Source organism: Aedes aegypti, chromosome 3, assembly GCF_002204515.2.
Source record: "Aedes aegypti strain LVP_AGWG chromosome 3, AaegL5.0 Primary Assembly, whole genome shotgun sequence".
NCBI lineage: Eukaryota > Metazoa > Arthropoda > Insecta > Diptera > Culicidae > Aedes > Aedes aegypti.
Genome location: NC_035109.1, coordinates 300,834,251 through 300,861,661, shown reverse-complemented (window position 1 = coordinate 300,861,661; position 27,411 = coordinate 300,834,251). Strand labels below are relative to the sequence as shown.

Here is a 27,411-nt window from a genome sequence, read left to right as displayed (position 1 = left end):
CAATCGGATGAAAATTCGAATTTTGCGAATCAATTTTGTGTGTGGCAATTTCATCGTGAACACCCTTTATCTTCGTGCCTGCCACACTGTGGAAGTACTCAAAGAACACTAAGCTAAGGAGCAGGCTTTGTCCCAGTGGGGACGTTACGCCAAGAAGAAGAAGAAGAATAAGAATCTACCAGGTTCACTGAACTTTCCGTGTGATCAAATGGTATTGCTAAATACTTTTGAGATACTCAGGGTCATCCGCAATGCCCTGCAGCAGTCCCTGAAATCTACAGTCGTAGCCTAGTCCGTAACATCAGTTGTTTTCGCTTACATAACCAATCGAAATCTGTGAACCTGGGGGTCGGCTCTGGTCGCATGGTTTGCTGCTAGGGTTTGATTAACATCAATAAAGAGGAGTAAATATCAATAGAATGATTCGTTTATAAGGTTTCAAATTCATCGTTAAACGCATGTACCATGAGCTTCTCAAGAGTGTTACGCCTGTTTGTCTGTGACAGTACAGTAGTGACGCCTCTACACGGATAGTTGTGTTGCACGATTGCAAAAAAGAAGTAGAGCTCGAGATTTGTATGACGATTACCGGATCTTTTCGTAAATGAAAGAGTCTTGACTTTCTTGGGCACAGAGTATGGGCGCATGCCTGCCACACGATATATCCATGCAAAAAGGTCATTAGCTGAGAAAGATCTCAGGTAATAAATGTGGAAGTGCTAAACTAACACTAAGCTGAGAAGCCAGCTTCCTCCCAGTAGGAACGATATGCCAAGAAAAAAGAAGAAGTTTCGTCGACAAACACATATATTCAAAACGTGTTTCTACTCGTTTACGCATTTAGACTCTACTGACGTTTTCACAAATTGTTCTCAAACAACAGGTGAAGAGCAGGGGGGTTGAAAATAGTATATTTTTACGTGACATAATTTATGGATGCTTCCCAATAGATGTCGCTAATTATGACTGGAAACTTTGTCGAATACACCATGTTTCGGAAGTGCTTCGTTTCGTGGTTATTAATTTATTACCACTAAATCCTGACTCTCATCGCGTTGTAGATCTTATGTACTGAACATCCCGACAAGAAAGATAATCTGGAACATTCGAAATGATCTGATAATATTTGCTGAACACTCGGAAGGTTCAGAATATACGGTAGATTACAGTTCATCACCTTGTATGATGAACAAGATTGTTATTACAAGCATAGACTTCAAGTTATGAACTCAAGAGCAGTTTGGAAGACCTAGCACTTCCCAAAAAAAATATTTGTCATCATTTCTTGTTATGCTTAGCATTTTGAGCACCAAAACTATTGAAAGGCGTTCAAAAAACTGTATAATAGTTCTTGGAAAAAATCAGGCCCCAAAGGGTTAAATCAAAGACCCTGGGCTAGATGCTGTTAGTAAAATTTGTCTGAAGCATCGAACTGATTGCTCATTTTGATGCAATTATCAACATCAACCATTTCACCCTCGGAAGAAAGCGCGCATTCCGGAAAAACGTCATTTCTTCCCTTTTTGCCATGTTAAGTGATAGTTTTAATACCCTCATTTTCGGAAGGAAGTTGTGAATTCAGAGATTCACCCTTCCTTTTGTTCATGGTTGAAACCATGTTCAGTGAATAAATGAACCTTCTAAGAGGTTTTTTCCATGGCGGTATCCAAGAAGTATTACAATCACTAGCAACAAAATGAAGGCACGTGGCCAAACAAGGATCGAGCAGGGATCAATAGGTATAAAAAGCACCGAAGAGAACTGTTTGATCACTTAAGGTAGATTTATAAAACTTCCGAGAATATACACAGAACGATATGATTGTATTATAAAATTAGACCCTCACACTATCCATAAAAAACTCACGCGGGGGTTGGAAGATACTTCAAAGTTTGGTTCTTACGGAACTTCTACTTACGTTGGGTTTGTTATTGAACCCTTGTCGCAACACTAAAATCACAGTATCCTCATACATATTTATAACTTACTTGGCCCTTCTATCACCTTGCGGCAAGTTCCATATAGTTTCCTGCCCTTGTTAGTGTGTAGGATGTGTCGTCCATCATAAGCAAACAATATATCAAAGCGAAAGATTACGCTTCGATACTGGAAGACAGAAGCACGTGCTTTTTCGGCTATTTCTCTCACATTGGAATGAAATGATCTCTCGGTTTCAGCACGAATGGAAAATCGCTTTCCTACTCTCAACGTGATAATGGGTGAGAGCATGCATTTTCCAGCCTCTCTCGCGCCAGATTTTCCACTGGCTGTTGGCGGTGGCGGGAAAAGCCAAAACCCGTATTGCTCCATATTTCCACATGGGAAAGTGGGCCGATGCTAGCTGAGCTTGCCTAGTCGTCTGGTTCTACTAGTTGCTTCCGTTCATTCATGAAACTGGGATCTCCTCAGTTGAATCCCGGCCGGCATCGCGAACGGTAGCTCTCCAAATCGCTCCAGGAATACCTGATTCGGATAACGTTTAGCTAGTTGATCTTAATAGTTGAGACATTAAAGTATAAAGAATAGTGCTTGACGGGATATAACTTTATAGTTCAAAATTCCTCGCCACCATAGACATCGACCAAAAAAGACGAAGTTTGTATCATAAATTAAAATTCCCGTCGCAAATTGCCTCGAAATTCAATTTCTCGCTAATCTAGCAGAGCCAGTGAAAGTTGAAATTTGCGTGCATCACAGTTCAAGTGGTTCCAGCACCCATATTAGAAATATCCACGAATTGAATCTCGTTTGATCCGGATCTACCGAAGTGGATTTCAAGTGGTTGGAGGTGCCGGCAGCAGTTGCTTGCGTATGATTGAGTAGTGGAAACATGGAAAAGGATGTTCTGGCAATCAGAAGGCAGGCCGGCAAAAAGTGTGTATCCGAAATTTCCAGTGAAAAGCGCATTCCCACCGTTAGCTGTCGTATGTATCAACACGGATCATTGCATGGAATGGCAAAGTGATTCTCTTTAATTTGGCCGTTTGAAGATTGGACTTCAATGGAGTAGTGGTTTTTGTGCAGTGCAGAAAGTTGGCAGATGAATGCCGAAGAATGAAATGAAAAACTAATCTGATTGATTCTGATTCAGAAAGTGGTTTGCTGTTGTGGGAATTGCAGTGCAGATCACTTTGGTTCAGTACATCGAGAAGAATCAACGAACCTGCAGTTCGACTAGAGAGTGGATTATCTGTTAGTGTTATTTAAATTAAGAGCAGATAAGGAATACCAAATTATCTACAAGGTAAAATTCAAATACAATTATGAAATTACTCAATCACAACGGTCGTAAATCATATTTAGTTAAATCAAATGGTTTCCTATAATTGTGGGAGGTGGGGAATTTTTGATCAGTTTTTGATTTCTGTTCAATTATTTGATTCAATATGTGATCAACGGTTTCATGGAAGTGTAAAATGTTTTTGCTCTTTTTTTTCTTCGATGATATTTTTATTGCAAATTTGCGTACCAACAATTTTACAAGGTGTAGGTCGAATGGGAGGCAGATGAGCTCTTCGGCGTTCAGACTAACGGTTGAAGAGGTTCGAAGAGCACCTGAAGAGATTCTTGACAGTTCGTTGTAGATTGGTCGTAACAGCGCAGTGATTCCGTCTCCAAACAATTCTACACCATAAGTTAGTTTTGTTAAGTGCTTGTTTAGTCTTGGCGGCATTCGTGGAAAACTGTCCTCTACGATTGATCTGTATTCCAAGAAAGCGGGCAGCATTAACCTCCGGAATAGCTTCATCATCTACAACCATTGCTGGCAACGTCCTTGACCCCCTGTGACTTGATCTATGACACACATGTAAGAGGCAAGATTTGGTAGTCAAGGATGAAAAATTTACTTGCTTGACCTATGTGTTAACCGTGCTAACTGCATTTGTTTGTTTGTTTTTATTGTCCAGCAGCGTGAGATATAAAATTTATATAATATTTATAGTTATTTCTTTGCTAAACCGGAGGTAGCAATTTTAGAAGATTTAATCTTTTAAAATTGCTACCTCCGTTTAGCAAAGAAATAACTATTCTACTATTGCATATCTTATTTGAATAAACTATTTGTTAACTCTAACTATTGCGGTTCCAAAAGTTGATGCAGTCTCTTTTGAAAATTGCCCCCGACAATGAACGCTTTATTTCGGGTGGTAATTTGTTCCAGTTTACCACACCTCGAACGAACAATGATCTAGCATAACATGTGGTGTTGTTTGCTGGATTTATTAAGTTATTTAAACGGCGGCCTCGGGTTTGAATGATCCTCTGATATAGTGTAACTGGAGACTGTGATGTACAAGATGTAATACAGATGTGAAATACAAGATCGATGAGCCAGGAAACCTCGTAGAGATCAGATTCTGTTGTAAGTGACTTACAGGATCAAGACGGTGTAATCCAAACACGTACGCTTGAGCAGCTTCTCGAATGCTTTCGATAATGCACAAAGTATACTAATAGGTCGCAGATTGTTGATATCATTCATGTAAGGGTATCCGAAATACCGAATGATTCCGTTAAACACGCTTCGAAACAAAATTCCGCAAAATTCCACAGAACTTTAACAAGCGAAATTTTTATTTTACGATTTCGTTTCGTTTCGCCAACTTGTAAACAAATTTCCGCGAAAAATTGGAAACAAACGGAATGAAACGGAAATTCGCGAAATTTCGAGTTTAATTTCGAACCAAAACGACATAGCGCACACTTCTACTCCTTTGTAGTATATCGCCCAAAACTACACACCAATGTTAAAAAAGCTTTATCGCAATATTTTTGCAGGGCGAGAGTCCCCAATGTTACGGATTAACTCAGGTGGCGCACATTAATGATGCACGCATTTGTTCTTTCACTTACTCTCCCGCTGTTTCTATGCAGAGCAAAAAGTGTCGTCACATTAAACTCTACATAAGACCAGTGGAAGAATAGAAGAGAGAACTAGTAGCACATATCAATGATGTGTGCTATCTGAGTACACAGAGATTAAAAAATGGTAAACACGACCAAATTTTAGTTATTTTCAAACTAAAGTTTGGGTTGAATTTTGCACAAACAAAATCTTAGTTTAATGCAATCTCTAACGGTGGTTGAAACAAAAAAAAAATCTTGGTTGTTTTTACCACAACTTTCCATCTAGATTCAACCAAAATTTATTTAAAACAAACAAGAAAATGGTTGTTTCATTTGACAGTTGTGAACACAACCAACGATTTAGTTGGTTTTAAACAAGAAATACTCGTTTGAAGATGTCAATTTTTAGTTTGTTATAAATCGATCTTTTGTTTGAAACAAACAAACTTGTTGTTTGTTGTTAGGTTTATTGTTTTCCTTTTATTGATTTCAAGATTTAAAATAAGCTAAATATCTTTCTTCTTTATTTAGATTAATAAATTGTAAGGTTTATCCGCATGTCTAAAATATAATTAACATCCGGTGCTGCTATACGCACAATATATTATGTTTTTGCTGTACATGGCCGCCAAAGCTCCTGATAACCGGCAAGGATTTTGACCACATCTTAGGCGCTCTGAAATTGAGTTTTTTAATTGATGGCGAACTGCAATCGAAGTTTAAAAATATATATAAGATCATGGATAAGAGAGATGGTAATGTACAATATAAATACCATTATATATTATGCATGGAATACAAGCGGATATTCTGGTCGTTTCTGTGAAATATGGCGTTGGTAGAAACTCTGACCATTTCGTCTTTCATGCTGTGAATAAGTGGTGAAAAACTCTGAAATTAAAATCTACTTGTATTAATTACACAAAACAACACATTGCGGACAACTTACTTGATTTACTCTTTCAAACTGCGATAATATCTAACGAAAAATATACAATTTAACCAATGTAACAAACTATCCTAAGCAAATTAACAAATTTCGTTAGTGGTGGTGGAAACATTAACCCAGATTTTGTTTAAGCAATGTAAATGTTTGTTAAAAACAAATAACGTGTTAGCTCAAAACAAACAATTTCAATTAGAAATAAAATTGTTCTTAGGTTAATGTTGACTAAATATTATGTTTGATTCAATAAAAAAATCAACTTTGCGTCAACAAAAATATAATTTGAAACAACCAAATTCTTAGTTTGAATTTCAACCAACGAAATGGTTGTTCCAAACTAATGCCATTTTTCTCCGTGTAACTTCAGAACACTGATCGAATCTTCATGCAGATGAAATGCTGTTTCGGTGTTGTCGGAAATCGCGAGTTAAATTCCGGATAATTTGTGTCGTATTTCATAGAAAAAAAAAGTTATTACGAAACCTTTACGGGTTTACTGATGACGATATGATGGGGCCGTAGTTTGGCAGCCAATGAACCAATACTAAGATGTGGAAGGAGAAGCAATGCCTATACATTAGGGGTCAATGCACAAAAGCCAAGCGTGACAAGCCTTACACAATTTTCGGACGACTTATACAAAAAAGTGTGACAAAAGGGGAGAGGGGGTCGAAAAAGTTGAATTTTAGCGTGACATAATTTGTGTACCATCCCTTAGTAAAGAGAAAAGACGTCAACAAAAATAATTACGTCATTAATTGACACAGCTTTTTATGAGAGCTCAATCGCTTGTAGTTGTAGATGCCAAATACCGCACAATGGTCTTAGCCTTATGGCGATTCCTCCAAGAACTTATTTACATTTTCTCCAGGATTTTTTCGGGAAATTCATTAGGAACTCATAAATAAACTCCACCAGGAAATCCTTGATAAGTTTCTCCAGCAATATCTCTTATTACTCTTATAGCTGTTCCAAATTTATCTCCCCTGATTTCTCAAGTATACTTTCATGTATACTTGAAAATTTAATTTAATCCAATACTCAAGCAAATACTACAGCAATTATTCCGTTCTTCTTCTTTTTCCTTTTCCTTTTCTTCTTCTTACTGGCGCTTCGTTCCAACTAGGAGAGAGCATGCTTCTCCACTTACTGTTATCATAGGCACTTATCTGTTTATGCCCCTAATCACATTCTTTCAAGCCACAAAGCTACAGTATGGCCAATCATAGAATAGAAAACCATTATTTCGTGTTTTATGGCAGGTATTGATATAACATCACCGCTACACGATTTTTAAATACATTGTAAGGTATTTCAAATAATTGCTTGTGGGCTCAACTCAATATTTTTGATATGGTTTAACAACATTTCAAGAACACCAACCCATTCTCTTTAACGTTATGAAATATATGAATGGTCTTTTTTTCAAACAAGACATAATACATGATGGTTTGTTCTTGAAAGTCAGGAAAGTTTCCAACACGAAAAGATCGGAAAACGGGCTGGGGCTTGTCAACCTCAGCATGGTTTGGCTGAAGCAATTAATATCATGTTGCAATAATTTCTTCGTTTAAATTTTCAATAGTTACTTATAAACCCTTATTAGAATTAAGAACAATCACCATTTTTACAAGGTGTTTATAAGGTTCGCAAAGTTATACCCTAGGGGCACCAGGTGTGGTGTATACACGGTAATTGAGATAAAAGTGAACGGGATGTTTATTCCAGTTATGGGATCTTGTATATTATCAGCAGTTCAATTCTCTTCGTAATGGGACATATTTGTCACCCAAATCGACTGAACAGTAAGACGCACGTAACATATTAAAAGATATGCATGAGGTGATAAGATGCACGTAATATGTACGTTAAGCCAGATGAGTAATAAAATTATTATTATTATTGATTGATTGATTTGACTTTATTAACGAGATTTTTAGCCCTAGGCTAGTTCATCTCGGGACCAACGGCTTTGCTTCCCTTCCGAAGGAAGTCGTTACTATAACTTTTTACGTCATAAGTGACTATGTCGGGGGATGGGATTCGATCCCAGGTCCTCGGCGTGAGAGGCGAGTGTTCTAACCACTACACCAGGTCCGTCCCCACTATTATTATTATTTGTTTTAGAGGTTTTAACTAACATCATTCGCCTCTGCAGTAATATATGAAGCTATCACAAATAGAAGAAGTGCAAGTATAGCAAAATCATCACTACACGAAAAAATTTCGCGGAATATTCTCAAAAGTTTCGTTTCGTTTCGAAACATTTCGTGAGGATTTGAATTTCGTATCGTTTCTACGGAATATTTCAATTATTCGTTTCGTTTCGCCAAGCTCAGTGTTGAAAATTCCGTATATCGTTTCGTTTCGTATCGCCATTGAAAATACTCATATCGCATACCATTACATTCATGTGAGCATTCTTTTTCAGTGGGATAATCTTTGCATGCTTCCAGCACTCAGGAAATGTAGAAGTTCTGATGAATACGTTGAATAAATGCGTTATGTGATGGAAAACCAATGCCAGAGCATTTGCCAAGTGATGACGTACGACCAAAACTATATCATCAGTATAAACTAGGATTCGAACATTCTTAAGTACTCCTTCAAATACGGAATTCATCAGTAGCAAAAACAGTGTTACAGCAAGAACCGAACCTTGAGGACCCTCACTGTCTTGGGATTTTGTAACACGTAGCAGCCGATCTTTAAGAAAATCGGAAAAACAAGATTCCATGCAATTCAAACGGTTCAGCTGATGCCAGATATGTGAACGCCAAGTCTGTCGTAGGTCTTCCTGATATCTAACAAAGGTTCCACGACCATATCGAAAAGCGTGTTGGTTTGGATAAAGAATATTTTACTTTTCCTGATAGCATATTTACCGTAAATAACGTATCATCGGATATCCGGTGTTATGTTTACCCGTGGAATATCCTACATCGGAGTCTACAGCTCGTCGGAGTTCGTCTAATGAGAATTTTTTGTTAAACTCTGAATTCGATTCAGTGGAAGATATCAGCATGGTTTCTCCGTTGCTTGTCCTAGCTGAATTTGTTGGAATTGTAGATGCTTCTTGGAAATAGTTGGCAAAACATTCAGCTATTACGGGAGAGTCTTGTGTGAACGTTCCATCAATGACGAGCCCTTTAATCCCTTTTTTATTTTACCACTTAGCCTAGGAAAGGGTGCGTGGGTTGAACCTACTGCAGAAGTTAGTCCAGGATACCTGTCTTGCTTGGACTATTGATTTTATAGCGGCAGCACAACGAACTTGGAACGATTTCCGTAGGTTGGGTGACAAAACGTCGAAAGACAAAATGTCGAATGCCAAAACGCCGAATACCATAATGTCGAAAAGACAAAATGTCGAAGGGACAAAACGTCGAAAGGACAAAACGTCGAAAAACAAAATGTTGAATAGAGAAACTTAAAAGTAAGTTAAGTTAAGTTTCTCTATTGAGATTCTGCTCAGAGGATTCGAACATTAATTAAAGAAAATGTTGAATGCCAAAATGTCGAATGCCAAACTTGGAATGCCAAAACGTCGAATGAAAAAAAAAATGCCAAAACGTCGAACATCGAAAACAAGAAAATTCGAGAATATCTGACGAAACGTCAACCTATTCAATTGATAAAGAATACGAAGAAAATCGATAAAAATGTAACGTAAAATCAAAATACTAAACAATGATTTGAACAGTCAATACATTGAAAAATAAAGTATTTTCCTATTTTATCACCGTGATACCTTGATTTCAATCTAATCTTTGCAGATTTAATTTAAAAAAAAAAAATCAAAATGATTAAAGTTCAAACTTGTCGAGAAAGCTTAAGATTTTTTTATATAATTTTCAGGCTATAAAACAATGATTGGAGTCTCTCACCAAAGTGCAAGTTTTCGTCAAACATTGAAAAGGGATGCGCGGGGCGCGTTTTGAAATAAAACTATCAATTGATGCTTGTATTGTTCTTATTTTTTTTCTTCGTACGATGCACATTTTGAACGAAAAAAAAAACTTATTATATGTTCAATAGTCGATTTTACAAAAAAGATGGATATTTCGAAGCTGGGACCTTCCTTAGCCGAGTGGTTAGAGTCCGCGGCTACAAAGCAAAGCCATGCTGAAGATGTCTGGGTTCGATTCCCGGTCGGTCCAGGATCTTTTCGTAATGGAAATTTCCTTGACTTCCCTGGGCATAGAGTATCATCGCACTTGCCACTCGATATACGAATGCGAAAATGGAATCTTTGACAAAGAAAGCTCTCAGTTACTAATTGTGGAAGTACCGTCCTTAAATGACGTAGAAATGGCAATTCTTTTCAAACGAGCTGTGATTGCACTGCAAGTTTTGAAAATTTAACTTCATTAAACTATGGAATACATTTTAGAATTGGATTTGTCATAATCAAGCATACCAGACATGTATAAATAGTAGAAGTAGCTATATGAAATACGGTTCCAATGGAAGAAAAATTTAGCTTTATCCAATAATTTTTACAATTACCTACCAAAACTCTAGAAGTTACACGATAAACGCATTCTTTCTCCAGTTTTCCATTGCAATCGATTCATTTAAAAAAATACATTTTTTTCTGAGGGACTTTGAGAAATTATGACAATAAAAATCAGCCATAACGGAAATTCTAAAATTTTCAAAAGTTATTTGTAAATGCTCATGACTTCTGACGTAATATTTTGACAAAAGTATGATGAATATGTGAAATTTTAATTCAAATAAGAGCATTTATCAGTTAATTACGTATTATTAAGATTTGTTGAAGAATATTTGCATAAAATGGATAGTAATACGTGTTGTCTGCCCCGGTTGATTTGAATCCCGGGTTTGCGGAAATTGATTTTGTAATGGTGGAGGTCAGTTCTGTTTGATCCTACGTGGCATCATACTATTGACTATAGAAGATTCGTCACTGTTGTAATCCGACTTGTTCGCTTGAAATGCATTTATTGCCCGCCTTGGTTCACCTATCTGCTGTAAAGTCGGATCTGCTGCGTCAATTCGATGGTTTAGTTTTATCAGTTATTGAAGGTCCTTAACGTCGACTATCGATATCTTTGACCGATAATGTTGACGCATATTATCCCATATGACTTCAAGCTTCCTTGTATTCGATAAGTGTTTCGAAAGCATACGGTTCAACTTCTCTCTCTGGTTTGGGTTTCCAAAGCGATACTTAATTAGTCTCTCAAACGTCTGCCAGTCCTCCAGCTCGTCTACGAAGGTAAAAAAAAAACAATCGGACGCTGGACCTTCTAGGAGAAGATGTTCTTCTTCTTTCTGGCGTTACGTCCTCACTGGGACAGAGTCTGCTTCTCAGCCACAGTTATTAACTGAGAGTTTACTATGCCAATGACCATTTTTGCATGTGTATATCGTGTGGCAGGTACGAAGATACTCTAAGGCCTGGGAAGTCGAGAAAATTTCCAACCCGAAAAGATCCTCGACAGGTGGGATTCGAACCCACGACCCTCAGCTTGGTCTTGCTGAATAGCTGCGCGTTTACCGCTACGGCTATCTGGGCCCCTAGGAGAAGATGTATGTCCCTCAAGAGTTGGTGGTCGGAAACGCCTTCCCGTTCTGCGACTTTCTTCAGTTTGTATAGAAAATTCTCAACGGTGACTGACCTTGAGTCCCCCGAAAACGTCAACTTCCATTTTTCTACTCGGTGGTCTCTAATTCCGTCGTCTCACCTACGTTCATGACGAAAACTTCTTCACCCAGTACTTCTTCTCCCTCCTATACTCGATCCAGTTCTACGTTCTTCCTCAGAATCGCACGGATCCTGAAATCTTTGTCTATTTCCAAATACTCGTTGCTGGTCGTGAGCTACAGCATAGCGTCTTCTACTCTTGAGTACATTTTTCGGACCCTCGTCTCCGCTCGAGTCGGAATGAGGCCGTGTGAACAATTCTGAATTGCGTGAATTACCTATTGAGGGTCGAACTCTCTGTCCTCTCTCCTATTGCACGTCCTGCGACTCTCGCTCCAACAAGAGCTTCGTCGCGCTCTGAAGCATTCGTTTTGGATGATCTATCTTTTGTTGCATTGCGTTCTGGTCTTCTCCTGCCTTCTCAATATTTCAAGCGTGTACTAGAATAAGGGCATAAGTCGCATGATCGATTTCTCTTCATCGATCCTCTCTTATATGAATAAAAGCGACAAGACGCAAGTTTGTCAGGATTTTTTCACCTATGGACGCAATATTGCATCACTGGCTAGCGCCTTGAAGTAAAAGAATGCTAACAAACTCGCATCTTGTCACCTTTATCCACAGAAGAGAGGATTGATGAAGAGAAATCGATCATGTGACTTACGCCCTTATTCTAGCACACGCTTGATTTGCGAATTTGTTTTAATTTGCGTCTCCAGGCGTAAACCCTTGGGATTTTGGCGTGGTACCCGTAAATTTTGGTGTATCCTGCGGAGTACTAATAGGCTGGTCCTGATATGCTACCATCTGTTCAAAGGAAGTTTTACCCATGGAGCTTGAGCTAAATCAACCTTGTCAGCCTCGTTCGACCTGCTGTTCATTTTCTGTTCAACCAGTGAAACTCCTTCATATAACCTTCAATTCGGCTAATCAAATTTCTTTTAATTTATTTTCTTCTGGAAAGGCATCGTTTTGCACGATAGTAGTAATGAAGTAAGCGAGAAATGTATCGCTGTTCTACACCTCGTTTCAGTGCATTCATCAAATCTGATGCACGACCGTCAACATAATCATATTCCTCAGTAATAGTGTATGGCGACTGATAATTTTTCCATATTCTTGACATCGGACTTAAATAGAGTCCTTAGATCCCCTTGTTTGCTTGCCAGATCAAGATTACTATTTTCCTCACCTAATTCAGCACGAATAAGAAGTTCATAGTCAACCTCTTCTTGGTTCAAATGCCCAGCGTAGAGTGGTTTTTCCATTTTTAATGATTAACTGCTTTGTATATGAGTTTTTTCAAATAGTTTTATGGTAAGAAACGATGTACCGTAATCTGGGGGAAAATTGATCACTGGGGTGAATTTGATCAGGTCGATACCAAATAGTATTTCCTTTTAAGGATGCTTAATACTTCGTTTGCATTCCATATATTTCATGTTTTCTGGTTTGTAGATGTCTAATGATGATATCAAATTATTTCATTTTTATTAAGGTCCGTTTTGCATATTTCTAATTCACAGTTTTTGAAGGTGCTAACAATACTGTTTGAAATGTCGGTACTGAACAATCCACTGGTGCTAAGCCTGCATACAAACTTTGAGAGTTAAAAATATTGTGCAAGATGCAGTATGAACTGTTGAACTCGTTTGAAATCGTATAGAATTACAAGAATTGTTTTTTATTCATAAAACCGTTTATTGTTGAAAAACGTGCTTATTTCAAGGGAAATTGCATACATTTAGGCGTATTTTGCAGATTTACAATGTTTAAATTTGCAATATAAAGATGGTATATACACTACCCACCATAAGTATGGAATCGCATAATTCAGTATTGCAACACCCCAGTTGAATATTGCAGCACCCCGAAAAGTTTAGCATCACCCGTAAACTATTACAATAATAACGCAATATTTAGGAAACCTTACTTTCTAGAAAGCTGCGGTCTTCGGCAAAGTTGTTCAGAAGCCTTACGGCGTTCATCAGCTAAAATTTTTAATGCGCCATTTTGCCGCTACGTGGCGCTAGTGTGCATGTAATTTGGTCATATTCTAGCAGGCTCTAGCTCATGAACCTGACCACTTAGAATATTCGTGTTTTCAGCAAAGTTGCTCAGAAGCTTAAAAGCAATCTGAGGCAGCACTGATTGGTTAGCAATTTTGCCGCTATGTGGTGCTAGTGCACAGCCGAGAGAGGAGACAGCTCACTGACAGTTCGTATGTTTTCTTGCCTTCTTAGACTTCTTTTTTTTTTGTTCTTGGGTTGTGCACAACGGTCTAATGACCTTATTTTGGTCAAAATCATTCACTTCCTGTTGTTTACTATGAAAAAGGTATGAATAAAAAAATTCAATAGCAGTTTGCCAACACACGACTAAATTTAAGTATTCAATTATTTAAAATGTGCAGTCATCGAAAAACACATAGAAAATTTAATTACCTTTACTTAAATTTTGACGGTATTTTACGCTTTGCTCTTCAAATGTGTGGTTTTCCAGTGGCAGTTTATGACAGGTTCCCTTGTCTTTTGGGAGCTCGCAATCTTAGCCATCTGTCTCCTCTCTCTCAGATGTGTAGGTAGATTTGGTTATATTTTCGCGGGCTCTAGCACATGATCTTGACCACCTAGAATGTTCGTATCTTCAGCCAATATTTAGAAGAAGGCATATCTACGAACCAGTTTACATAGACAAAATTCAAAACATTGTGGAATATAATACAGTGAGGACCCGATTTTGTCAGCCCCTTGATGAATTTTAGGCTGATAAAATGGGGAACCTGACCAAAATCAGGTCATTTAATTATGTTTCTGTTTTTCAAATTTTGACGTGTTAATGATTGCTTGTGAACCGCGTCAAGAACTTGCATGGACTTTTAAGAGTTCATTTAAAAATTACGTAACGCAAAATTTATCAATTTAAGACCCCCTCTCACCTCCACGTAACAACTTTTGTATGGAAAATTTTAAATTTTTGTATGAACCGTAACACTATGTAAGACCCCCTCCTTCCCCCTGTTGCGTTACGTAATATTTGAACGGTCCCTAAGGGGTCGATGACCATTGGCGTAGCCAAGTTTTTTTTATAAGGGGGGTTGAGAAGATCGGTTCTTAACATTTAATTCACGATTTTCACGACTAAACCATCATTGTACATTACACTCTTTTTGCATAAAACATAAAACTATACAAGATACCCACCGTATTTTTTCATAGTAAGCTAAGTAAAGTCTTAAATGCGTCTTATTTCAGTGTTGAGTGACGGGTCTATTTAAACTCTTGCAGATTTTCCTATTGGAAAAATTCCAAACATTCAATTCGTTGTGGTCCCTTTGATCGGCAATTTTGCTTTGTCCAGTAAGACAAATGGAATCAACCTGAGTTCCTAGTTATACATGATCGATGAATTATCTAAGAATTTCTCACAGAACACAGGAATTCCTAAAGAGGTTCATATTAAAATTCCTCTTTATTTGGAAACTCCTTCGAAATAGCATAAATAATTACCTCGAAGCTATTCTTGGAATTCATTTTAGTATAATTCAAAGAATACGGAGTTTTCACATAATTTTTCCTAAACATTGTTTTAAAACTCAATGTTTGGAAATGGAATGTATGTAAAAATATTTCTTACTGTTTGAAAACCAAGAAATTTTCTTTAGTTTTCATGGATTTTTTTTGCGGGGTTTTTAGCGCAGAAGTATTCATAAATTACATAATATGAAGTTGTGAATAAATCTCATAAATTATTCCCATACCATAGGGATGCCTCAAAATGTTTTTGGTGAAATTCCTAGTCAAGTTCCTGAAAATCTCGTGAGATGATTCCTGTGGAAATCTTTCAATAAGCATAGAAATAAAAAAAGGAGAAGGAGGAGAAAAAGAAAAAGAAGGGTAATTGGATGAATTTCCAAACAAATTTTTAAAACATTTTTTAGAGGAATATCGGAATTATATAAAAATAGATTTTTAATGAGCCCTAGGTCAAACTTCATCAAGAATATCCTAAGAAAGCTTCAACTAATTTTTTTTTTTAAGGAACCTTTTAAACAGTTTATTGTAGGCACAATCTCAATAAAACTTTAAGGAGCAAATTTTGAAGTTTATCTCGAATGAATTGAACAAGGGCTAAAAGAAAATAATTATTGAACCCAGTATGTTTCTGGAACAATTTATACAATTATTGCTTGGAAATTTTTGAAAAAAAAAAGTTTCAACAGGAATCCATAAATTAATTTTTGAAATAGTATTGAGAGAAATTCTCGGAGGAATTCATGAATGAACCTACACACATGTTTTTTTTTTGTGTCATGAACTTGGCTGTAGGAAACCCGTTTTTTTTAATTTTAAGCATAATTTAACTAGCGAATTGCCAAGTTGTTTAGTAACGAAACACAGTTTTATGATACTTGAGATCGCTGTACATATCTCGTTTAATATTTGGCATACTAAATTGAGTTTTTCTGGAAGAATTTTTAGAATCATCTCCAGAAAACACCTTTGAATTTTGTTGAGGAATCTCTGGAGAAATTAGAGGTACAGCCAGGAACGATTTATAGAATAATTTCAGGAATAATTGGAGAAACACGTTGAAGAAATAGCTGGAGGATTATGAATAATATCTCGAGTGGAATTCCTGGGGAAAACACGAGGAGTTTTATCCGATTACTTTAATGATACTATTCTGCTGACAATAAATTTTGTAGAACCTTTTTGAGTTTCCCAACAGATTTGATAAACCCTTCGAATAATTTATGGCAAGATGTTTTTCAAAAGGCTAATTGTTTGGTATACTCCATAAGTTTTCCAATCTATCATCATGTAACAATTATATAAATATGAGTGCTGGAGACAATCTTTTAAGAATACAAACACATGCTTAATTCCCGTAATATTGTTTTTAGCATCGTCCAAAGGGGAGGAGGCACTTCCATTGCCCCCTTTGGCTACGCCCATGCGTGCATGACATTAAACATCATCATCAATTTTAATGAAAATGTGGTAAAACATGGCGAAAACAATTTTTTGATAAATTTTAAACAGGCTGACAAAATCGGGTCAAAAAGCTGACAAAATTGGGGATAGACAAAATCGGGGGCAGACAAAATCGGGGGCTGACAAAATCGGGTCAGTACTGTATAATTGTTTACTATGCGTTAAAAATAAATCAAAATTTGACATTTTTTGTTAAAATAGGCCATATTTAATGCCTTAAGGAATCGTACACAGTTTAAATTTAAAGTTATTTCCAACATTCAGTTCAAATTTCGGATCCATCATTTTGCTAGAAGCAGAGCCACCGACATCAAAATTGCTAACCAATCAGTGCTGCCTCAAATTGCTTTTAAGCTTCTGACTAACTTTGCTTAAAACACAAACATTGTAAGTTGTCAGGTTCATGAGCTATAGCCTGCTAGAATATGATCAAATGACATGCACACTAGCGCCACGTAGCGGCAAAATTGCTAACCAATCAGTGCTGCCTCAGATTGCTTTTAAGCTTCTGAACAACTTTGCTGAAGACACGAACATTCTAAGTGGTCAGGTTCATGAGCTAGAATATGACCAAATTACATGCACACTAGCGCCACGTAGCGGCAAAATGGCGCATTAAAAATTTCAGCTGATGAACGCCGTAAGGCTTCTGAACAACTTTGCCCAAGACCGCAGCTTTCTTGAAAGTAAGGTTTCCAAGATATTGCGTTATTAGTGTAATAGTTAACGGGTGATGCTAAACTTTTTAGGGGGTGCTGCAATATTCAATTGAGGTGTTGCAATACTAGATGATGCGATTCCATACTTATGGCGGGTAGTGTATGAGTTGTGGGGCCCAGATAGCCGTAGCGGTAAACGCGCAGCTTTTCAGCTAGACCAAGCTGAGGGTCGTGGGTTCGAATCCCACCGGTCGAGGATCTTTTCGGGTTGGAAATTTTCTCGACTTCCCAGGCCTTAGAGTATCTTCGTACCTGCCACACGATATACGCATGCAAAAAATGGTCATTGGCATAGTAAGCTCTCAGTTAATAACTGTAGAAGTGCTCATAAGAACACTAAGCTGAGAAGCAGGCTCTGTCCCAGTAGGGACGTAACGTCAGAAAGAAGAAGAAGATATATGAGTTGTAAGAATTTTGACATCATTTTCAGATTCAGGAGACCCAAATTTAGTAAATATGGAAATTTTACATTCTAAAATATGCTTTATTTTATAGGGAAAATGTACCAGTTATGGCTATAGCGATTCCCTATTTGGCCATATTTGTTTTCTCGGAAACTTTCACATTTTGAATATTTTTGAATGTTTTAACATCAAGATATATTTGATATCAAAATCAAACTACTTAAACACACAGAATGATTAAAAATTAGAAGATAATCAAATTATCACGTATGGCGAAATAGGGAACCATTATGTCCATAACTGGTACATTTCCCTAGTGATCAATTTCGCCCCAATATGTCATTTTCAATTTGTTAAATTAAAACTAATTTTATGAAATGTTAAATATAATTTTATAAAAATTCGATTACATAAACTGATAGAGATCAATGAAGTACTGATTTTACCGAAATATATTAGCCAATATTTAAATTGCAAAGGATAACGTTTGAGGTTATGGCTTTCAGTCTTAAATAAAGCTCAAGAACGAATTTTTGCTTACATCCGACGTTTCGGACACATGTATTGTGCCTTTTTCAAGGATTATCTATGTTCCGTAACTCTGGAGTAAAAGTGGCGCCAAAACAGGCAACTGCGTTTTCAGTTCTGCGATCCGGATCGTTTTCGGATTTCTACTCCCGTATAGTACCCGAACAAGGAATTCATTTTATGCTGTTGGACAAATGTTGGTTATACTGTGGGCAAACGATAAAACGGAACACAGCTAATCCTTGAAAAAGGCACAATACATGTGTCCGAAACGTCGGATGTAAGCAAAAATCCGTTTTTGAGTTTTATTTAAGACTGAAAGCCATAACGTCAAACATCAACATAACAGTCGTACCTCCAAGAAAGCAAAGGATAAGATTACAAGAAGTTGTGAAAAAGTGATCAATTTGCCCCCGGATTACGGTACCAAATGTTAATTACAAATTCAATCAGTTCTATATTTAAACCAGCTAAACAAAATTACAAAAAAAAAATATTGAGGTAATGAAATATAAAGTACAACGCTTAATAATGAAAAGAAAAAATAAACTTCCACCATAAATTATTTATATTCAATCAAAAAAATGAGACAAATGTGTTTTGCCAATTTTGTTGGGCGCCAAATGTAACCCGGCAACCTTACGAGTTTCCCGGATGTAAGTTAAAATGGCTTAAGCGCCACTCCGATTGGAGACCACTAATCGTTTTTGGAGGTTGCCCGACCTTTTGAGACCCTTCAGGGGAGGGTTATAGATTTTCCCAAAGTTATTGGGCGGGAAACGAGTTGGCTGACCTAGGAAAACAAGATGCCTCACGACTGTGAAGTCGTGCGAATCAGAAAATTTATGTGTGAAAAAGCGAACTCTGCCGGCGACAAGACAACTCTCGTGAGGGGTATCATCACGGGCAGACTTCACCAGTGAACACTTTTGACAAGCCACGTTCGATGAGAGAAAAATCGTGGGTTGGATTCAGGACCAACCTTCCCAGAAAATACTCAAAAAGAGACTAAAAAAATAAAACGACCTAAAGTGTGAAAAAAACTCCTACATTTACCGCTTAACATACGAAATGCTGTTCAAAAACTTTTGATCTGTAGTGTAACCCAAACTCCCATTTATTCAACTCAAATCAATCTCATTTCAACATGTGTATTTACAATTCTTCTTTATCGACAATTCTTATAGGCCTATCTATCCAATCCATTCAAATTCATTCCCTCTAACGCTAGCTAACTATAAATTCCTACGTGCGGTAGTCTTGTACGGTGCGGTATTCATTCGGTGAACGACTCAAAAATTAAAACATTAAGCCTGCTACCGGCGCTCACGCACGGCTAAACGGTACACCTATTTGCAGCGGCCACACTAGCTGATTTGGCTAGGGGCAGATCTCACCATGCGCATGAGAATCGAAAAGCATGTATGCTACTTACAGTTTGGACGCTGTCTACTCTCGTGAGGGCATCTGCGGTTTGCTGGAAACTCTTAGTACCACGTGTACTACACGCGGTCTCCGCTCCAGTGCTCGACTCTTGGTGCTTCTCGCTAGTTCATCCCTTTGCCTGCCGTTCTCAACCACGCATCCCACACAGATTTGTGTTCTACAACGACGGGGTACGGCCGTCTCACCAACGCTCGAATCTGCCGTTGGTGTAGTGGATACGGTCTTTGCCGCTCACGCTGGTGATAACCGGATCAAATCCGGTTGGGGATTTTTTTAGCTTCGCTGTTTCTCACTCGGAATCTACACTCGCACAAACCGCAACTAACTACTCTAACTTCAATATACACGGTATACGCGCGGTAACCAAAGTTGAACCATTCTCGCCTCTTCCGCGAACATGAACGAAGTGCACGAACTAAGTCTGAGGGTCCTCAGATAAGGCGCGAGATGTAAAGGTCTTCGTCACCGGATATTACGCGAAACTAACGAAGCTATAGCGTTTTTCGTGGTCATTTGGCCGAACAGTTAACATTTTACTTCTTTTTGCTGTCGTTACCTCCCTACTGAGGAAGAGCTTCTAAGCTCAGTATTGTAGTGTGGGACAAACATGGGGATATACTATGCCCTGGGAATTTTCCAACTCGAAAATAATCTCTACCTGAGGGGTGCGGTCTCAAACATTTTGGTCATTCAATTTGAACACACATTTTTCTTGCAGTGCTAGCCCTTGTTTGTTTGTTTGTTTCGCAGGAAACCATTTTCAAGGTGCACACTTAAAAGAATTCCCGCAAAGTTTCTGCAGTTTGATGCAGGCAATATGTGCACAAAAATCAGCTGAATTGAATAGCTGCTGACCGTATGTTAATTAAAAATATATTCCATAAAAGTTCTGAAAAAATTACGCACCGGACCATTTTAATGGAAATTGTAGCTTGACAGCACTGCCCATAACCGCATAACAGTCACATTGAGATTATAAATGAGCCTCGTAATGTAATAGCAATTAAATTTCTATCAGAATTATTTTCTGACTATTCAACAGGTATGCGATATGAGTTGTACAAAATATCAGCCTTAAATGAGCACTTTTGAGTTCCTGGTAATTTTTAGAAATTTTAGTGTCCTCCCATACTGCCATAAAATGCACACTTGGTATTCCATTTACTCAATGCCTACTTTTGTCTAATGTTACATATATGCAGTTATGGGCAGAGCAGCCTGGCTGCTTGTTGATATCCAGTTCGCATCCTCCAGATCTTTACCAGAAAGATTTATATTTCTGCCCTCAACTAGATTTTTTCCAAATTGAAATGAGTTGTATCCGGATCATTCTTTTGATTATTATATTGGTATAATTTCAAACATAACTTACATATCTTATATCTAGTTGTAATATGGTAAGCAACACTATCATCCTTATTTGGTAAAACAGAATTATTCTTTCAACATTTTGGTAACAACATATTAGATTTAATTTGCCGTAACAGTTCAAAATGTTTACAAGTGAATTGAGTTCACCTGCTTGTTAGAGAGAAAAATAACTTATCTGGATTATAAATCCCAGACTTGATCTTTGCTCACTAGACAAATAGAGAAACCCATATCAAAATAGCAATTTCCCTTCAAGAAGATTATTGATATGCTCTCATATTTATCTACTATACAATACACTTCACGAAAAACGAACAAATCGATTGATATTTGATGGACGGCAGTATAAGATGAACGAAGAAAAAAGTTCTCTCACGAGACATTGAACGCTTCCATTAGTGACTGCACAATGCATTAATTTAATTTATCAGGAAACGATTCCGAGGCGGTGCTTCTCGCAACTTTATTGGCGCCTCTATAGTCGAGTATTGTGTGGATGTTATATAGGTTTCCATTTTTTTTCAGGTCATACCCAGAATGTAAGTCTATTCATGGAGGGAATCATTAATCATTCCGTTCGTCACCAGCGAGATCTTAGACACTCATCTTGTCCATCAATTATTCTACATATAGAGTTGCTTATGCAACAACACAACTGGGGCGGCGTCCACAAGTAACGAAACGGTATACGGAGAGAGATGAAGTAGGCTTAAATGTCGCGACTCATACAGTAATTTTAGTGGGAGGGAGAAAAAAATAAAAAAGGTTGCGTTAGGTAGTAAAGGTTATTGTCCTGTGTGCCTGTGCTAAACAGCATTACACAAATTTTCCATCCCGACCTCCAGTTCAATCATTTGCTCGTGGTTGCACGTAGGTCTGGTCGACATGATTTAGAGAAGACATATGTTATTGCTCAAAAAACGATAAAAAGCTTGTTATAGTTATAAGAGATCAAGGTGGCGCGTTATAATCAAACTCCGAAAATCTTAAGTTAACCTCTTAAATTTGTTAATAAGGATAAACAAATTCAAAGGGTTAACTAGGTACTGTTAAAATTTGAAAGGAGTCCGGAATATTTTATGAAGAAAATCGACCTGTATATGGGATAAACTACTTATAAATTCGACCATAAGAGGTTTTATCAAGAAACAAAAAAGTTATACCTCACGAAAATGATATCCGCCTTTTCTCCGTGTTGTACCAGGCAGCTTTGCAGAAAAAGATTTTTGTTTAAGTGCTCAGATTTCATTGAATCATTGAATCAAGATGGTGTCAAAATCCAAGATGTCTGCCAGATTTTTTACACTAAAAATAATACTCCTATTCTTCATCTGACTCTAATAATACACCAACGATTGAAAACTTGCTTCTTTGTTGTACGAAAAATGATGTAAGTGCATTGAATGCACTCGCCATATACGTCAAAATCGTAGAACATGATTTAGAAAATCATTCATTTCATAGGGTAAAAACCATTGCTCACCTGATTTCTGTAGCATATCTTACGCAATTTTCCTTCAGCTTTCTGATGGTGATCTCAGAATTCAAAACTAGCGGAGCGCTAGTGGTGAAAAAAATGATTTTTCTAAAAAATCTCAAGATGGCGGTCAAATTCAAAATGACTGCCAAATTTTTTTTTAACTTCAAATGAAATTTATATCCTTTCTCTATATGATGCCACTAAGTTTGCTATGTGTTCCAAGGGAAATATGAGACATATCACGTGAAGAAATACCCAAGATTTATAAAAAAAATGGGCTTTTCCGCAAACTGTTTAACTAGCTGGCGTACGAGGGGTCCACCAATTTGAGAAAACCGGAAGGACCACCCTTAAGTTTTATCTAAAACTAGCGATCAATGACATAAAATTGGAATTCTAACGATGGGTGCCGATGGCGGCCTGGTTTCAGCGAGAATTGCTCAATGATTTTTTTTGCCCCTTCTTTTTTGTTCTTCGACTTTTTGTCATACACGCTAAACTTGTCACGCTCAGAAATGAGTGCCGAGTACACAAAATCAGCCTCTCTTCATGCAGCACAGATTCTGTGCAAAGGGGGCTGTACACAGTTTTGTGCAAACGGTGGTAAACAAACCGAATGAGTGAAATGCGCACAGAGGAGGAACGCTTGGAATGCGGAATTCGCTTCCATTTTTGTTTTGCTTCTGAAAACATTTAAAAAAAAACATTCAAATTTTCAAGTTTTCAGAGATTTTTTCATTCGAATAGCCGAAGCGGAAGCAAACGGGGAAAAAACTTTCGCATTTGCGACCATCTTCCGGCTTTTCGCCTGAAAAAATCACAGAAAACTCCCCATCTTACCAACGGCCAACTGTTTGCTGCCGCGCGGGAGAGATTGACAGTTCCATTTCCACCAATCCCCGCACAGCCGAAGGCCAACACATCGGCTACAAATAGCATGAGTGCGACTCACACAGAATTTTCACTCAGCCAGAGAGTCCTGCATTGGTTGCCTCATTCTGTGTAGCGCTGCGTTGAGCAGGCTTAGCGTGTAGATTCGGTCAATTGCTATTTAATTACAATGCACCTAAATCTAATCTAATCACTTAATTTGAGGTCATTTAAGGCTTCTCAGATGAATTTATTTGCGAAATTCACTGTTTTTCTTGTATGCTAAAAATCGGAATCATTAGCAACAAAAAATTTGCACGCTAAAAATGTGATCTGAAGAAAAAGATTATGTTTCCGAGGTCGCCTACTCCCTCACAATAAGAAGGTGCAAAAATTTTGAAACGGGCAAAAGTAAGCTGTGCGAAACAAAAATAATTCAACTGTTTGGAGATCGAAGCCAATTAGGAAGCCAACGTGTGTATGTTAGCCGCAGATTGACTGAAAGATGTTCTCGTCGATCGATTTTATTACCTTAGCAAACTGAGTGGTCATGTAAACAAAGTGAATTTGAAGAATGTGAATGGCTCTCACCGTGCAATGAACGTGTTCAATCCTAAAGATGGAAAGAGCGAAGGTACCAGTCTATTATAAAAGAACTATATATAGGGTAGGTGTACCAGTTATGGATATAATGGTTCCCTATTTCGCCATACGTGATTACTTTCATGTCTTCAAATTTTGAAAATGTTTGTGTGTTGTAGCAGTTAGATTTAAGATAGATCTTGATGTTAAAACATTCAAAAAGATTTAAAATGTGAAAGTTATCGAAATTTCACATATGGCCAAATAGGGAACCACTATGGCCATAACTGGTACACTTTCCCTACATGGGTATTCTTCGATTCAACGTACCTTCAGTGCGCATCGTACCTTCGTGATGTGCGTACACGAATTCTCTCTGCTCTTGGAAGTTTTCTTAAAAACTACCTAAAGCAATAAAACAGTACTTATCAATGCTACATAAACAGTACTTTTCAGTGCTAAAATTAAAAACGGTACTTTTCAGTGCTATTTTTCCACTTTTGATCCCTTTACGATCCTTGTTTGGACCCGTACCATCGATTTTTCGTTGGACCCGTTGGAGAAAGCTAGCGGTGGTAATCCTTCTTGGACACCGTCTTGGGAAAAAAACCTCTCGAAGGTCACGTCTTCTTTCGCTTATTAATTAAACACGGTATTAACAACAAACAAAAGGAAGGGTGAATCTCTGAATTCACTACTTCCTTCCAAAAAAGTGGGTTTTAAAACTGTCACTACACGTGGCAAGAATGGAAGAAAGGACGTTTCCCCGGAATGCGAACTTTCTTCCAAGGGTGAAATGAATAATTATATCGAAATGAGCAATTAGTTCGATGCTCTAGACAAATTTTCCGAACACCAAATCGGTGCAGCCTCTAGCCCAGGCTCTTTGATTCAAGTGAGGAAGCAAAAAGTGCCGCCTATCGTGGTCAGTTGTTCCGAATTTGGGGGATTTATGCAGGAGATCTTGAACTCCATTAGGGGAATCAAGGTTTCCTTCCAAATCGCAAAGAAAAAAGACTGTCGCGTTTTGCCGGAAACTCTTAAAGATCGTGAACTTCTTCTCAAACATCTTGAAGAGAAGAAGCACAAATTTTTTACTTATGACGACAAAATTGAACGTTTGTTCAAAGTTGTCTTGAAAGGTCTCTCAAGTGACTATAAATCACCTGAAGAGATCAAAAATGGAATAAATTATATACTTGGATTTTCCCCAGTCCAAGTAATCATTATGAAAAAGAGAACCCAATCTGGCATTGTTCGGAAAGGGCTTTCTCAAAAATATTATTTAGTTCACTTTAACAAAAAAGAACTAAATAATATCAATGCTTTAGAAAAAGCAAAATTTTTGTTCGATTTCCGTGTGACATGGGAACATTTCCAGATATCTGGAGGAAATTACCAGAACTCCACTCAGTGCCGTCGGTGCCAAAATTTGGGTCATGGTATAAAAAATTGTCGCATAGATGCTAAATCCATGATTTGCGTAGGTTCTTCTCACGCCAAGGACGTCTGTCCAGTGAAGGAAGATAACACCAAGCTAATATGCTCGAATTGTGGGGCTAATCATAAGTCAAATTTTTGGGATTGTCCTTCACGCAAGAGCGTCATTATCCTTTACGATAACGGTCGTTTCCGGAATTTGCCTGGTAGAGTATCGAACAATGCTCATTTTTCAGTAAACGATCGCTTGATCATGAATCATACCCTTCAGGAAGATCATAATCATGCTCAAACTAATTTTAATCCGTCGGGTAGCCGTTCGAATCTTTCAATTTCGAATATATCTACCCACGGAAAATCCTTTGCCGATAGGTGATTTGAGCTCCTCCCCTATTCGTTCCATGAGTACCCATTCTACTTATTTCAAATCAAATGAAAAAAAACCCTACCGCCACAGGTAATTCCTACTCAGCTTCTTCGTCTACCAAAAATTCTAATGGGAAATCATCAAATGGACCCACTTTAAGTGATATGTCTGCCTCTGATTTTAATTTTCTAACTGAACAATTGAATCTAATGATTGATGCAATGTTCAAAGCCACCACTATGACGAAAGCAGTCCAAGTTGATGTAAAATTTACAAACCAAATTGTTATTGGATTACGTTTTACTAATGGATCCAAATAATAATTTAAATATTTTAAATTGGAATGCTCGTTCTCTGAATAGCAAAGAGGACGAATTGTTTAATTTTCTTACAGTAATAACGTGAATATAGCATATTTAAAACATGGATCTAAACTCAAAAGAGATCCTTACTTTTTTGTTTATCGTAACGATTGACTTGATGGGGCATGTGGGGGAGTTGCAATCATCATTCATAGGCGTATAAAACATCAACTGTTTTCGTCATTTGAAACTAAAGTTTTTGAAACTTTAGGTGTTTCTGTTGAAACACAGTTTGGTAAATATGCTTTCATAGCTGCCTATTTGCCTTTTCAATGCTCTGGACAGCAAGTTAATTTGCTCCAAACTGACTTGCGAAAATTGACTCGCAATAAGTCATTTTTTTTGTCATTGGTGACTTTAATGCCAAACATCGGTCATGGAATAATTCTCAAAGTAATTCCAACGGCAGAATTTTATTTGATGAGTGCTCTTCAGGATATTTCTCAATTCAATACCCTGATAGCCCCACATGTTTTTCCTCTTCTAGAAATCCATCTACGATTGATGTGGTCTTAACTGACTCTAGTCATCTTTGTAGCCAACTGATTACTCATGCTGATTTTGATTCTGATCATGTCCCTGTTACATTTCAAATATCCCAAGAAGCGATTCTCAATCCTATCAGCTCCACTTTCAATTATTTACGAGCTGACTGGAATATATATAAAAGGTATGTTGACTCTAATCTTGATGTTAACATTTCTTTAGAAACTAAACTTGATATTGACAATGCTCTTGAAACTTTAAAAAATTCCATTGTTGAAGCCCGGAGCATTGCAATTCCAAATTTGAATCCGTGATTATAGACGATGATCTTAAGCTCTTGATTCGTCTTAAAAACGTGAGGAGAAGGCAATTTCAACGCACTCGCGATCCTGCTATGAAAATTATATGGCAGGATTTGCAGAAAGAAATCAAAAAGCGTTTTGCTCAATTAAGGAACAAAAATTTTGAAAATAAGATTTCTCAATTGGACCCTGGCTCTAAGCCCTTTTGGAAATTATCTAAAATCTTGAAAAAACCTCAGAGGCCAATACCGGCATTGAAAGAGGAAAACAAATTATTACTAACTAATTGCGAAAAAGCTCAAAAACTTGCTATGCAGTTTGAAAGTGCGCACAATTTTAATTTAGGACTTACTAGTCCAATTGAAAATGAAGTTACTCAGGACTTCGAAAATATTCTCAATAAAGAGAACGTTTTCGAAAATGCCTGGGAGACTGATTTGGAAGAAGTGAGAACTATTATTAAAAAAAATCAAAAATATGAAAGCTCCTGGCGATGATGGAATTTTCTACGTCCTCATCAAGAAACTTCCAGTAAGCAGCTGATCATTTTTAGTTGATATATTCAACAAATGTTTTCAATTAGCATATT

General features: G+C 37.4%; 1 protein-coding gene across 1 annotated transcript in view; it reads left to right on the top strand.

The window, feature by feature from the left end:
* Window positions 1-2,408: 2,408 nt before the first annotated feature.
* Window positions 2,409-27,411, top strand: part of LOC5574266 (substance-K receptor) — a 103,839-nt gene continuing 78,836 nt past the window's right edge. Inside the window, exon 1 of the mRNA XM_021851324.1 lies at window positions 2,409-3,244. The gene's annotated coding sequence lies outside the window, so the exon portion shown is untranslated. The remainder of the gene's footprint in view (window positions 3,245-27,411) is intronic.